Consider the following 14,723-nt stretch of genomic DNA (forward strand, 5'->3'; position numbering starts at 1 on the left):
TGGGGAAGGAGGAAGGAAACATCTGCTAAACAAAGAGCTCATCTAACACAGTGCTCATGTCATAAATGGTAACTATCTTTCCAGTTGCTTGGTCCAAAAACCTCATTCATCCTTAACTCTTCTCTTCCTTTTTCTTGATGTCCAATCCATCAATAAATCCTCTCGGCTCTATCCTTCGAAGACATCTAGAATTGTATACTTCTCTCCCCCTTGAGCACTTACTTTTCTGGTCCAGGCCACCTTCATCTCTCCCTTGGATAATTGCAACAACCTCTTACTGGGTCTTCAGGCTTCTGCTCTTGCCCCTTACAATTCATCCCATCCCAACAGCCAGGGTGATTCCCTTCAAGCATACACCAGAAGATCCTGCTAACGCCACTTCTTGAAACCCTCCAGTGACTCCCTATCTCACCAGAGAAAAAGCCACAGTGCTACAAGTGCCTCTTAGGGCTTTGGCCATCTGTCTCCTGCAGTTGCTCTGGCCTCACCTCTTCCCTCGTTCTCCTCTTCACCCACTCTGCCCCAGTAGTTGGCCTCCTCGCTGGTCCTCAGAAACACCAGATGCTCTCCCTCTTCTGCTTTGCACTCTTCTCCCTCTGTACCGGTGACCCTCTGTCTGGAGTGCTCCTTCCTCATATATATCTACATAGATCGCTCCCTCCTTCACCAACTCTCTGTACAAAATCACCTCTTCAGGGAGTTCCTGCCTAACCACCAATGTAAAACAGAAACCTGAAGTCCCCAGGCCCCCAGTAAAACATAAGCTCCACGAGGGCAGGGAGTCTGTTTTGCTTATGGCTGTATTCAAAGATTGAGAACAGTGCCTGGAACAGGGTGGGAACTCAATGACTATTTGTTGAATGAGCGGCCAGCACTGCCATATAATATTAGAACAACTGAGTTACGTCTAGTCTCACCATGGGTAGGCAGTGACCACATCTCACTTCTCCTTGCATCTCCAGAGCTGGGCACAGCTTCTAGGACACAGAAAGCACAGTAAGCACAGGCTGAACTGGCTGGAACATTTTGTAAGGATGGATTACTGGAAAGCACTCAAGCTTTCCATCTAACAGACTCTTACTGTTTCTACTGCTTGCCAACGGGGTTTATTTGGAAGGTAATGTTTTTCCAGGAATTACTACGAGGCTGAATGTAAAGAAACGCAGGTCTAATGGGCAGAGACCATGCCTGCCTTGCTCCTCATTTATCTCCAGGGTGCTAGCACAGTGCTCGGCATGGGGTAAATGCGCTATTCATTTCTGTTGATTAAATGAATAAATAAATGAATACATGAGTTCTTTTATGAACCAATCCACGGACCAAAGTGGCTTAGGTGTGCTTGTGGACGAAAGCTTTGGAAGGATCGAGGAACAGAGAGTTGTTAACTCAGCATCACTCTGCAGCTATACAGTATGCCTCAGCTCCAACACAGTAAACAGACCCGAAAATCATGCTTGCTAAAAGCCAGTGCACCATGGACAGCAGTCACCGTGCTGCCCACTTTGGAATTCAGATGGCAAAAGCAATGCAGCCTCATCCCGCCACTCTCAGTTTCTCTGTGTATCTGAGGAGTGAGCTGCAAGGTGTCCCAGCCACCGCAGGGGGAAATTCTGCAGACCCTCTGCTTCCCACCCATTCCCATAACTTCTCACCATGAAGACAGTGGTCCTGCATGGGGGAGGGGGACCTGTTACAGAATAGAGGTGGATGGCCCCTTGGTGAAAGTCATAAGACTGAAAAGGATGTGGGGGGAGTGGACAGACTGGCACTTAAATAAGAGGCTTAGGGCCTTGGGAGCAACAGGAATGGCACATCCCATTAGGGATGGCTTCCCCCAACATTCTGATGCCAACGCACCTGCTGGTAACTTAGAGCGCGGGGCAAACTCAGCTCTCTGGGCTCAGCCAGTCTTACTCCCGGCCTGCCCCTGGGTGTGGATACACAGGGTATTGCCTCACACGGTTTCAGCACCTTTGACTCTTAGCAACAGACCCTCATCTCTCTCTTCCTCTTCACCAGGAGGGACCCTGAACCTGCCCCTTCAGGGTCGCGCTCAGGGTTTCAGAGCACGTGCCAGAGCAGCTGGTATTTTTATCAGATGAGCACTTCCCAGTGTTAGTATTATGGAATTTGGAGTCAGCCACACTCAAGTTCAAATCCCAGCTGCCACTGAAGTCTCTGGGCCTCAGTTTCCCTTTCTATAAAGAGGAATGATAACTGTATCTACTTCCGAGGTTTGTCATGAGAATGCAATGAGCTAAATATGTAAAGCATTCAGCCCAGGGTCTGGCACATAGGAAACATTCAATAAATAATACCACAGTAGCAAAAACTGTAAGTCATATGCTTTAATACTGCCTCCCATTCTAATCGGCACAGAGACCAACCGATCATGCTTAGGTCGACCCCATGCGGGGGTAGGACAGGAAGGCAGGGGAAAGGTGGGGCTGCTTCTATGTAAGCGAACCATGGAGCTTCCTGAGGGTCCCTCCTTCTCTTTCAACTCGCACCTCTTGGCTAATTTCCTGAGTCACAGCTTTGAGCGATCCCTCTACCATGGAGCACTGACCTGTGGTTGACAGAGTGATGTGTGAGAAAGAGAGAGAAAGGGAAAGGAGAAGGAGATAGAGAGACAAAGACAGAGAGTGTGCGGAGCGAGGGAAGAGAGCCCTGGAGCCTCCAGGGAGGCCTGGAGCTGTGAAGCGCTGGGGTGGGGCAAGGTTCACACAGGCAGACCTGCCTTCCTGTGTCTGTTCCCTGTGGTTCCAGCTGAAAAAGCAGAAAGCTGAGGAAGGGCTCTTCTGGGAGCTCAGCAAATGAGAACCAAGCAGCGTCTTTAATCTGGATAAGGATGTGCAGAGTGTATGTGAATTCCTCTCTGGATACATGAGTGTGTTCGTGTTTATTTAATTATGAGAAGTTATGTAAAACGCTGGATAAGGTGCATAACCTATGCGTAACCATCTGTGGGTAAAGTAGCTGATACCCATCACAGTCTACCCGCTGGTGAACGTTCTCTGGCCTCTGGGCCTTTGCACTTGCCAGCCCCTCTTCCTGGAACGTCCATTCCCTGTCACTCTCCTCCCCACACCTGCCTCACCCCTGTTAGCTTCTACCCATCCTCAGGGCTCACACTCTGCCTCCTCTTAGAAGTCCCCCATATTTGTAGTTGGGTGGCATATCCCAAGACACTTACGTCACCCTGTGGTCCTTACCTAGTCACTTGTCATTCTCTCTAGCAAGACCCTGAGTTCCTCAGAGGCAACGATTGTATTTTATTTAGGTCTCTATCCCCAGTGCCCGGCACACAGTGGGTGCTCAAATATACCTGCTGAATTAGAATAAAATACTCGAGTTGCTCATCTGTTTCCTTGAAAGACAGCCTCTATTCTCCTTAGGCAAGCCTCTGAATCCATCCGAGGGGACTTGTTATAAAACCAACAAGCAGAGCAATCCATGACTTCTGGGACTTCACAGCGTCATGGTGATGGCTTAAGGAGCCCCTTAACGGTGTCAGTAGCTGCCAGTTAAGTAAACCAAAAATCAGGATGGAAGCCAAAGTGTCAACAGAGACACTGTCAACACTGCCTGGCTAAGAAAGGCGGTGCAGTCACCTGCAGATTCAGCTCAGCACCCAGGGGCCTGCACCTTCACTGTGAATTATCAAGGACTCTGCTCCAATGCCCTGCTCCGAGCTTCCGTCCTGCTACCTGCACCTTCCACCTGAGGACTGACACAGGTGAAGCTGCGAAATTAAATCCAACAATGGGTGTGTCTGCTTTGTTAGAAAAGGCACTTGAAGACCAACACCCTGAAAGACAAATTTTCCATGTTTACACTCTCTGCTAACCTACAAGCCACATGTATCTTAATATTGCCTGATACTTGCCACATATTGTGTTAAGCAACTTATATGGATTATCTTATTTAGTTTACAACAACTCCATGAGGCAGAAAACAGTATAATCCCCATTATACAGATTAAGCCAGAACACAGAGGAAGCTTAAGTTATACACGCAAACACAAAGACAGTATGCAGCAGAGCTGGGATTTGAATTCGGACACTCTGATTCTAGAGCCCAACCAAACACTAATCACCCAGTCATCTCCCTCATGCAAAGACTGATCAGCCCCGTCCCAAGAAATTCTAAGATCACCAATGGCTCATACACAATCACCCTTCCCAAATTCTGAAACACTTAGGACACAGAGAACCCATTAGGAAATGCAGGGAGTAAGTCTAGGATGAATAAGGGGAGGGCTCCTGCAGAGAACAGATAATAAAGTCAAGGAGGGAGGGAGTAACCAGTGTCAGAGTTTGAGAGTCACGCCTTTGAGAGGGTCACTGGAGCAGGGAGCCAGCCCTACCCACCCCACCCTGGGGTCAGAACCCTGGATTCTGAGGACCTAGGGGCTGTGTAAAGCCCCCTGGGAAAGCCAAGGCAAGAAATGCTGGCTAGCTGATTCATGTGCTGGACTTGAACCACCTTTCTTGGATCTGAGCTCCTAAATGGAAATTAAATGCTGAAGGATATTTGCCTTTTATGATCCTCCGGAGCCCGGGCTTATTTATATGGTGAAGGTTAATGAAACAATCAAGTGTATGCATGAAAGCTAAAACACGGATTGAAACTCTTCAATTTTCATCTGCAATAATGAGCACTAGGCTCAGGTTCTTACCCTGCATTTCACATCCATTAATTACTTCAGTGACTCCAGTTACAATTAATAAGGATTCAGCCATGTGTGTTAAATCTTAACATTCAGTTTTCTCATCCATCAGCTGAGTGGGAGATGTGCAGAAGGGAGGGCTGGAGGGCAGGATGAGGCTCTGAAGTCCTTTCTCGGCTAAACTGTACTGATCCAGACCTATGTGCCCAACACATGCCACGCACTTCACCTGCTTTACCTCACTAAATCCTCACATTATAATTTCAGTAATTGTTTTAAACTCCCTTATGTCATTGCTGCCTCCCAGGTAACCCCTCAGAACCTGCACTTGATTCTCCACAAGGCTCCTCGTATACCCCGCTCTGTCCTCACACCCCGCTTCTTCATCTCCAGACACGCTCCTACTTCACCCTCCAAAAAGCATAGTCTCCCCTCAGCAAAACCCCCCGTGTCATTGCCCCCTGCTCTTAGAGATGCGTCACCTTCTTGCTCTTTCTGCAGACAGGCTCCCCTAAGGACACACTTCCCCTGCAGTCCTCCCAGGCGGGGGGCTGGCTTTCCTCTCACAGTCCTCATACCACTGGGCCTAGAGAAGCGGGGGAGGGAGCACATATCTCTCTTGCTGTTCCTTATGACTTCCAGACCTTTCTCCTTCTCTCCTCCCTAAGAACACTGAGTTCTGAACCGTATTTCATCAGACTATGTCACCCATAATTCCATATCATTGGAATCTGCAACAATGGGTCAATCCCTGTCATTTCTCCATGGTTTTAGTTACTGCTACTTAAATTCTTGATGCTCTAATATATACGTAGACCATCCTTTTAACGCCCTGACTCACTTTTATGAGCTCATCTCCTCCAGTGGTCTTACTTTAGTCACGATGAGCCTACCTGAGCCTATACCTGTCATGATCAATCAATGCAAACTCGCCATGATCTCTGACTACTACTTCAAATTTTTACATCTCCCTCTAATATCCCAACTCTGTCAATCTTTTGCCTACCCCCAAGACTTCCAACTCACTAATCTAACCATCTTTTTTTCGATAGACCTTATATTTTAGAGCCGTTTTAGGTTCACAGCAATATCGAGCAGAAGGTACAGAGTGTTACTATATGCTCCCTGCCCTCACACACGCGTAGCCTCCCCCATCATCAGCATCCCCCATCAGAGTGGAACACTTGTTACAACTGATGAACCTACACTGACACATCATTAGCAGCCAAAGTCCATACTTTATATTAAGGTTCATTCCAGGTTTTATACATTCTGTGAATGTGGGCAAATGTATAATGACATATATGTACCATTGTGGTATCATGCAGAGTAGTTTCACTGCCCTAAAAACCCTCTATGTTCCACCTATTCATCCTTCTCACTCCCCAACCCCTGGCCACTGTGATCTTTTTACTATCTCCATAGTTTGGCCTTTTCCAGAATGTCATATAGTTGGAATCACACAGTATTTTTTAGCCTTTTAAATTGGCTTCTTTCACTTAGTTATATGCATTTAAGGCTCCCCCATGTCTTTTAATGGCTTGATAGTTCACTTCTTTTTAGCACTGAGTAATATTCCACTGTCTGGATGTACCACAGTTTATCTATCCATTCACCTACTGAAGGACATCTTGCTTGCTTCCAAATTTTGGCAATTACAAATAAAGCTGCTATAAACATCCGTATGCAAGTTTTTGTGTAGACACAGTTTTCAACTCCTTTGGGTAAATACCAAGGAGCACGACTGTTGGATCATATGGCAAAAGTATATTTCATTTTGTAGGAAACCACCAACTTTATGTTTAAAGTGGGTTTCTTGTAGACAACATATAGTTGGGTCTTTCTACATTCCTTCTCCCCTGGAAGTCCTGTCTCCCTCCATACCAGCCTCAATTCCATGGACTATCATTACAATCTTCCCCACATACAGCTCAGTTCCACTGCCTCTCTCTTGATTTCTTCTATCTTTTGGCAAAAAAATACAATCCTGGTAAAATCTAATTGTCTGCTGGCACCCAGGGAGGTGAATGTGGTTACAGAGAATCAACCACATTAGCTGGTCTCATTTTAAATTTCTAACCATGAATTTCAAATGGGCTCTTACTGTTCTTCAGCAATAATGTCCTGTCTCCTTAATCAATTCACTCTTAAATCTCCCTAAAATCTATTTCAGACCTCCTCTCTTCAAACTTCCATCACTTTCTCCCCAATTCTTACTCTCAGCTGATAATTTTTCTTCCTATTTCACTAGAAAAAAAATTGAAACAATAGAAGAAAATGTCTACAGAGTCCTACCACCAATGCATCCATCTACTAGCATCCTCACTCACATACTTGACCTTCCCTCCCACCACAGATAAACCGTATGTGATTCTATCCAAATTCATTCCTCTATTTATACACTATACCTAATCTTCTGTCATATACACTGTTGAATTACTGGATTCATACAATGATATACTGATATCATATACAACGACCAGCATAATTATCTACTGGAAAATTCCCATCAACATAAAAAATATTATGGTTTCTCCCATAAGGAGAAGGAGGGAAAGAAGGAAGGGAGGAAGAGTGAGAGAGAAGAAAAGAGAAAGCTTCTCTTGACTCCACTTCTCACACCAGCTACTTATCCATTTCTCTGCCTTCCTGTTTAATAAAACTCCTCAAAACTCCTCTCTGTCTGTATTACTGGCTTCAATTCTTCCCTCTCTTCCCATTCTTTAATCCTCACCAGTCACACCCTCCACTCAAAACTGCTCCCATCAAGGTGACCAATGACCTCCAAGTTGCTATATCCAATGATCAATTCTCTGTCCTCCTCTTATTTGGGAATAATATTATACTATCAGCTTTATAAGGTAACTGTAACCATTTAATGAAATACTACAATGCTTAGAAAACTTTTATTGTAATCATTTCTTAAAAACTCAGCCTAAATGTCAAAAACAGAAAACAAAAACACAGGAGGACACATCTGAGACCCTGTGTTAAAAAAGATTTCTTAGCTTATGACACCAAAAGCATAATCATAAAATAAAAAGTGATAAATTTGGACATCACCAAAATTTAAAACTTCTATTTTTGAATGATACTGTTAAGAGAATGAAAAGATAAGCCATAGACTGAGAGAAAATATTTACAAACCCTATCTCTTACAAAGGAATTATATCCAGAATATATATAAGAACTCTCAAAACTCAATAATAAGAAACTCAGTTTTTTAAAAAACTAACAAAGGATTTGAACAGACACTTCATCAAAAAGATACAAAGATGGCAAATAAGCACATAAAAAGATGCTCAATATCATTAGCCATTAGGGGATGCAAATCAAAACCACAATGAGATACCACAACACAGAAAATAAATTGACTGTGGAGAGAACATGGAGCAGCCAGAACTCTCATAATTGGTTGGTGGTAATTGGCAGCTCTTCTAAAATTAAACATATACTTGCTCTATACTCAGCAATCCCACACTTAGATATTTACCCTGGAGAACTAAAAACTTATCTTCACACAAGAACCTGTACGTGAATGTTTATAGAAACTTTAGTCATAATTGTCAAAAACTGGGAATAACCAAATTCTTCAATGAGTGAACGTATAAACAAACTGATACGTGCATGCAGATGTGAAATAAAAAGAAATGAACTATTAACACACACAACAATATGGATGAATCTCAAAGGAATTATACTGAGTGAAAGAAGCCAGTCTCAAAAGATTATATACTATATGACTCCACTTATATGGCATTCTGGAAAAGGCAAAACTCTAGGGCCTCTTTGTTCCATGCCCAGCACAGCTACAGCTCATGGTCCCAAGAAGCACTGCAGCATGTAGCAGCTTCAAAGCCCTTAATCTGGACAAACTGACTTGTCTGCTAACTCTGTGTCCATCCAGCAGTCCCCACAAGCTAGGAATGGTGGTCCCTTGTCACTTTCTTTAAGAAGAGACTTGACTATGCCCTAACAGGAGAGTAAGTAAAGAAGATGTGCATAGAGCAGTTCACTGAGATGGATGGCAAGGTCCACACTGATATAACCTACTCTGCTGGTTTTTTGGATATCATCAGTATTGACAAGACTAGAGAAAATTTCCATCTGACTATCACACCAAGGGTCCCTTTGTTGTTCACTGTATTACTCCTAAAGAGGCCAAGTGTAAGTTGTGCAAAATGAGAAAGATCTTTGTGGGTACAAAAAGAGATCTCTCATTTGGTAAGCCGTGATGCTGACACTACCCACTACTCTGATCTCATCAAGGTGAACATCATTCAGACTGATTTGGGGATGGGCAAGATTACAGATTGAATCAAGTTCAATACTGATAACCTGCGTGTGGTAACTGGAGGTGCTACCCTGGGAAGGACTGATGTGATCACCAGAGATGAAGAGAAGTGAACAAATTCAGAGTATATTTTTTTTTTTTTTTTTTTTTTCTTTGCGATACATGGGCCTCTCACTGTTGTGGCCTCTCCCGTTGAGGAGCACAGGCTCCGGACGCGCAGGCTCAGCGTCCATGGCTCACGGGCCTAGCCGCTCCGCGACATGTGGGATCTTCCCGGACCGGGGCACGAACCCGCGTCCCCTGCATCGGCAGGCGGATTCTCAACCACTGCGCCACCAAGGAAGCCCGCCCAGAGTATATTTTTAATATATGGATTAGACATGAGTGAGAGAGAGAGAAGAATCAAGGGTTTCTCCAGCATTTTGTGTTCTCCTCTCCAAGGGCCAGTCTTGCTCCCAGTCCAGTAACTAAAAACCACAGAAAGCAAGAGGTCTAGAGTTTGAAATCAGTGGTCAAAATAAGGTGGTAACTAATTAAAATTACCATTTACAGGCTTTATTTTTATTATCAATATTTATTTAGGTTTTTATTTATTTTGTTATTCGTGTTATTTCCTGTTAACTACACTAAGCATTTTACATTGTTTTGGTATTGATTCTCCCAATCATTATATGGTATGTATAGTATTACAGATTAAAAACTGAGATGCAGAAGAGTTACATGGCTTGTTCTATTTCCCACAACTGACAAGTAGTAAAAAAGAAGTTCAAACTCCAGGTCTTTCTGACTTCAAAACCTGTGCACTCATCTACTACACTACAGAATCTGCGGGGTATTCAAATATCCATATCCCAGCCCACCCTTTATTTCTCCAAGTTAGTTGAGAGCCAGCCCCAATTAAGTCTCTAGTTTTAAGCGTGCTAAGTAGAAGGGAACACGCTGCTCACCAAGAGGAGGAAACATGGTGAGAGGGAAGAGCACAGGATTTGGGTCATACTGACCTGTCTTGAATCTTGGTTCTACCACTTAGTCGCTATGTCATCTTAGACAAGTACACTGCTCCAACAGATTCAACAAGCATTTACTGAGCGCCTATCATGTTCCAGGAAATATTCTAGGCTCTAATGATATACTTGTGAACAAAACAGCAATGATTCCTGCCCTCGAGAAGCTTACATTCTAGTGAAAGATATGGACAATAATTATAATAAATAATGGATGTCATATAGTCATAAGTACTATGAAGAAAAAAAAGCAGGAAAGGGTGATTGCAAATGGAGAAGGGTTACAATTTTTTAAAGACAGTCAAGGAAGTCTTCTGAGAAAGTGACATTTGAGCAAAGACTTGAAGGAGTTAAAAAAGTTGTTCATGTAGATACCTGGCGAAAGAGCATTCCAAGTAAAGAGAATAACTAGTACAAAGGTCTAGTCCATGCCAAGTGTGTCTGAAGAATAGCAGGGGGGTCAGAGTGGCTGGAGTGGACTGAGGGAGGGAGAAAACCACAGGAAATGAAATCAGTGAGAGAATGGAGAGGCTAGATAATGTATGTCCTTATAGGACAGTATAATGAATCCACTTTTACTCTGAGTGGATGGGGAGCCACTGGAGGGTTTGAGCAGACCAGTGCCATGACCTGACTACTTTTCCTAAATGTCTGACTGATGTATGGAGAATAGACTATAGAAGACCAGGATAGAATCATAGAATCAGGGAGGCCAGTTAAGAGTCTCTTGGTTAGTCCAAGCAAGAGATGATAATGGCTTAGACCAAGGTAGAAATAGTAGAATTGGTGAAAAGAGGTCAGATCTTTTATATATAGATAGATAGATAGATAGATATAGATATATAGATATATTTTTTTAGAAGGTAGAGCTGGTAGGATCTGCTACTAAATTATATGTCTGTTTCGAGAAGAAGAGAGGAATCAAGGATAAATCCAAGATTTTTTGTCCTGGACAACTGAGAAGTTGGGGAATACTAACAAGGTGGAGAAGACCAGGTCCAGAGTTAGTTTCATTAAGTTTGAAATGCCTATTTGGCATCCAAGTGGAAATACCAAGATGGTAATTGGATATATCTGACTCAAGTTCAGGAGAGAAGGCTGAGCTAAAGACATAAAATTTGAAGTCCTCAGCATATGGATGGTATCTAATGATCTTAGACAGGATCACTAAGGCAATGAGTGTAAACAGACGGGAGAATTCAAAGGACTGGGCACATCTTTGGGGCATTCTAAAACTAAGACATCAGGGACATGAGAATTAATCAACAAAGATGCAAAAGTACTCATTCAGGAAGAAAAACCACAGAAAAGTATGTTATGCTAGAAGCCAAGTGAAGAATGTGTATCAAGAAGGAGGAAGTGATCAGCTATGTCAAAGCACCTAACAGGTCATGTAAGATGAGGAGTGAGAACCAACCACTGGATTTAGCATATGAAAGTCACTTGTGACCTTGGAAGGACAGTCTCAGTGGAGGCAATGGGTAGAGTGTGAAAGCCTTACTGAATGGAATAAGAAAGAGTGTAAGGAGGACAACTGTCAACTATGAGTGTAAACAAGTCTAATGAGGAGTTTTTCTATAAATTGGAACAGAAAACTACAGTAGTAATTGAAGAGGGAAGTGGAGTCAAGAGGAGTTCCTTCTTAAGACAAGACAATAGCAACATGTTCGTATACTAAGCCAACAGAGAAAGGGAGAAATTAACAGTGCAGGGGAGAGAAAGGAAGAGCGCAGGAGCCATGTCCTTGAGTGGCGTAGGGGACTGATATCCAACACACAAGTGGAGGAGCTGGCCTTAGATAGGAGCAGCAAGAGTAAGAAGAGGGAAGAGAGTCCATGAGCACAGATGAAAGTAGACTATGTGGATGGTGTGAACATGTGAAGCTTCTCTTCCAATGAGCTCTATTTTCCAAGTAAAATAGGAAACTAGGAGGGGGGTGACGTGTTAGAAAACTGAGACTAGAGAGGTATGAAACGCTTGTTTGGGACAGGGAGGAGGGTAAGTTGCCCAGGAGCACTGCGGACTGCTTGAGGTTGGAGGTAGTGAGTTTACAGCACGCCTGCTTGGTGCAGGTGTGTGCTCTCCAGCCGCGTTAACTGTGCAGAGGCTGGAGCAGAGTAGTGGAGAGCTAGACGCAACCAAGGTCAGGCTTTCATCCAGTGAGGAGGACAAAATAAGAGGAGGGTAAGAGAGTTGATGTGTGCAAGGATGATGATAAAGACTACCCATAAAAGAGAAGCTCTGCAAGGAGGGAGACAGGGACCTGAGGGGGATGAAAACCAGTGAAAAGGTGGTGTGGTCAATGGCTTGTAGGTTTCATGGAATCAAAGGACTGCTAGAATTAGGATCCCAGATGAAGAAAGCTGGACATACAGGAGGTAGTGGTCAGAGAGAGGGAGACCTAAAGTTAGGGTCGTGGAGGAGCTGCAGTTACTGGGAATAACTAAGAGAATGAATGGTTGAGTTGGAGTTGAGGATAAGGTCACTGGAAAAGATGGTGTCGAGGAAATGAGAGGGCAGGGTAATGGAAGGGACATCTTCTTGGGTACTGAAACCACCAATAACAACAGCAGTTAATGCTGGGAGAGCGACAGTAAGACAGAAGCTACAATCTTCAAGGAAGGTGACAGAGTAACCAGAGATGAGTAAGTGACCAATATAAGGAAAAGTGGATTCAGCCTGTTAGTTTCTCTCCCTGAGTCTCAGTTTTCTTGCTTGTGAGCTGGAAATGCTGACAGTCCTTCTAACATGAAGTTTTTATAAGGATTAAGTAAGATGATGGAGGTAGAACAGCTGTCACCCACTGGGCCTGGCAGACTTCAGTGTGCAGGAATATGGAATTATTTGTAAAAGGGCACCTGTGAAGGCTTAGGTATATGTCTCATCTTTCCAACTCAAGTTGAGGAGTGTGGCTCAAAGGCTCGCTGAGCTCAGGGTTGACCCATTTCTCCTAATCATCACAACTCCGCAGAGATGTGCGCCCATGGCTCTCTCTGGGAGGCCTGGGCCTGGCATGACCCTCCCGTCTGCATCTATTCCATGTCCCATCTACCCATGTCCAGGTCATCTCTGTCTTCCTGGCAGGCCCAGGCCTGCCTCCTCCAGCCATCTGCAGACACCAGGCATGTTGCCTTGCAGACTGATACAGAAGGCAAAAAGCAAACCAGCCGTTTGGGTTGCTCTGGTGTGTATCCCTTTTTTATGGCCCGGCTAGCTGAAAGAGCCCAGGGAAGTGCAAGTCTCTAATGAGGTGGTACCTTCTGTTCTGAACTGCACTGAACCCAGAAATGCGCAGAGGCTCTGGGACGGCACAGTCTGACTTGCCCATGACAGTCTGCCTGAGCTGAGCGTCATTTTTCTACCCAGCATTTCCAAAACACCCTGCTTATCCCTAAATGATATATAGAAATGAAGGGCAGCCACTCTTGTCTGAAAACATTTTCTTGACCCTTTTCCTTTTAGCAAACAGACATTTATCAACACTTACTTCTTTCTCTAACGTAAAGGGACATTTTGAAGCAGCAGTGCTGCAAGGAGAAACGAATCATTAATTTAGAAAAATTGTTGAGCTTCTGCAGTTTTTCAGCCTCCCATCTATGTGCTGAGGAATCCAGGTTCTGGAAAAGCAAAACTGCACTCCTATCTACCAACTACTATTTACTACTCTCAGGGCTTTCGACATTGATTAACACTGAAAGTGACATTTGGTTCTTGTGTTGCTTCTGAATAGACTTGTTTCAACTAAGAAACCAATAAGGAAGCCTTTAGGGGAAAATATTTTGGGGGCGTAGTGGTTTGAAGGTGACATGAAACATTCTTTTGTCCAACATTTCGGATCGTTATCTGGAATTGAAGCAGTGTGTTTTAGGGGAGAGAGAAGTTGGCATGTCACTAGGAAAGGCAGTCAGCCTCTGAAAGATAATTTAGAAACGTATGCCTAGGGAGGAGATGAGAGAAACCCAGAGGCAACTCATTAAAAAAAACAAAACAAAACAAAAAGGAGGTCAAGGTCTGAAAATGATTATTCAACAGGCAAGTAATTTAAGGTGTCATGATTTGCTGTACAAAAGGATCTGTGGTAGGAAAGGATTCTGTTAGATTTAAATTACATTTGATTTTTAAATTTATAATTTACAAGCAGATTTTCCAGCACGTTAAAAGAAAGCACACCTGTGTACATTTTTCCCCCAAATTTAGCATATCAGCCGTATCTTTCCAGTAAACTTCCTGCGTAGAGCAGTTGCCATTACAGATCGGTAGTAAATGATTTAAGTGATATTTCCATCAGCCTTAAAAGTGCATTTCCTTATCACTCCTCCCTCAGATTTGGCTCAAAATTAGGCAAGGAGAACTGCTGCTTTCAAAGAGCTCAGGGTGGGCTTTGGCAGGCTTCAGAATTACTTAAAGAACAAGGTTAAAAGATTCCTGGGCCTCATCCCCAGGAATTCTAAGTCAGTAAGTCTGCAACAGGGCCTGGAAATCATAGTTATAGCATGCACCCAAGGTCACTCTGATAGAGGTGGCTGAGGAGCACACCTTGACGACTCTTGGCTTAGAGAAGATGCCCTCTAGATTGTTGTGCCCTGCCTTCTGGATCCAGCACACCCTCTGGTTCCAACGCACTCTAAGCTCACGCTTGGTGCACAGCTTTGCTGAGCGACACTGCTATGCTAGGCAAGCCCACCTGTGGGGCTCAGTGTGACACACCCCTGATTTCTCTTTATTCTGTTAGAACGATTACAGGAAGTTATCT

At 43.9% G+C, this 14,723-nt stretch overlaps 1 pseudogene; it reads left to right on the forward strand.

Annotated features, from left to right (window-relative positions):
- The first annotated feature begins 8,477 nt into the window (after positions 1-8,477).
- On the forward strand, positions 8,478-9,079 carry LOC113617625 (40S ribosomal protein S4 pseudogene; annotated as a pseudogene).
- The last annotated feature ends 5,644 nt before the right edge of the window (positions 9,080-14,723 follow it).

This window comes from Aethalodelphis obliquidens, unplaced genomic scaffold, assembly GCF_003676395.1.
Source record: "Aethalodelphis obliquidens isolate GAN/ISIS:26980383/991018 unplaced genomic scaffold, ASM367639v1 scaffold4, whole genome shotgun sequence".
Taxonomy (NCBI): domain Eukaryota; kingdom Metazoa; phylum Chordata; class Mammalia; order Artiodactyla; family Delphinidae; genus Aethalodelphis; species Aethalodelphis obliquidens.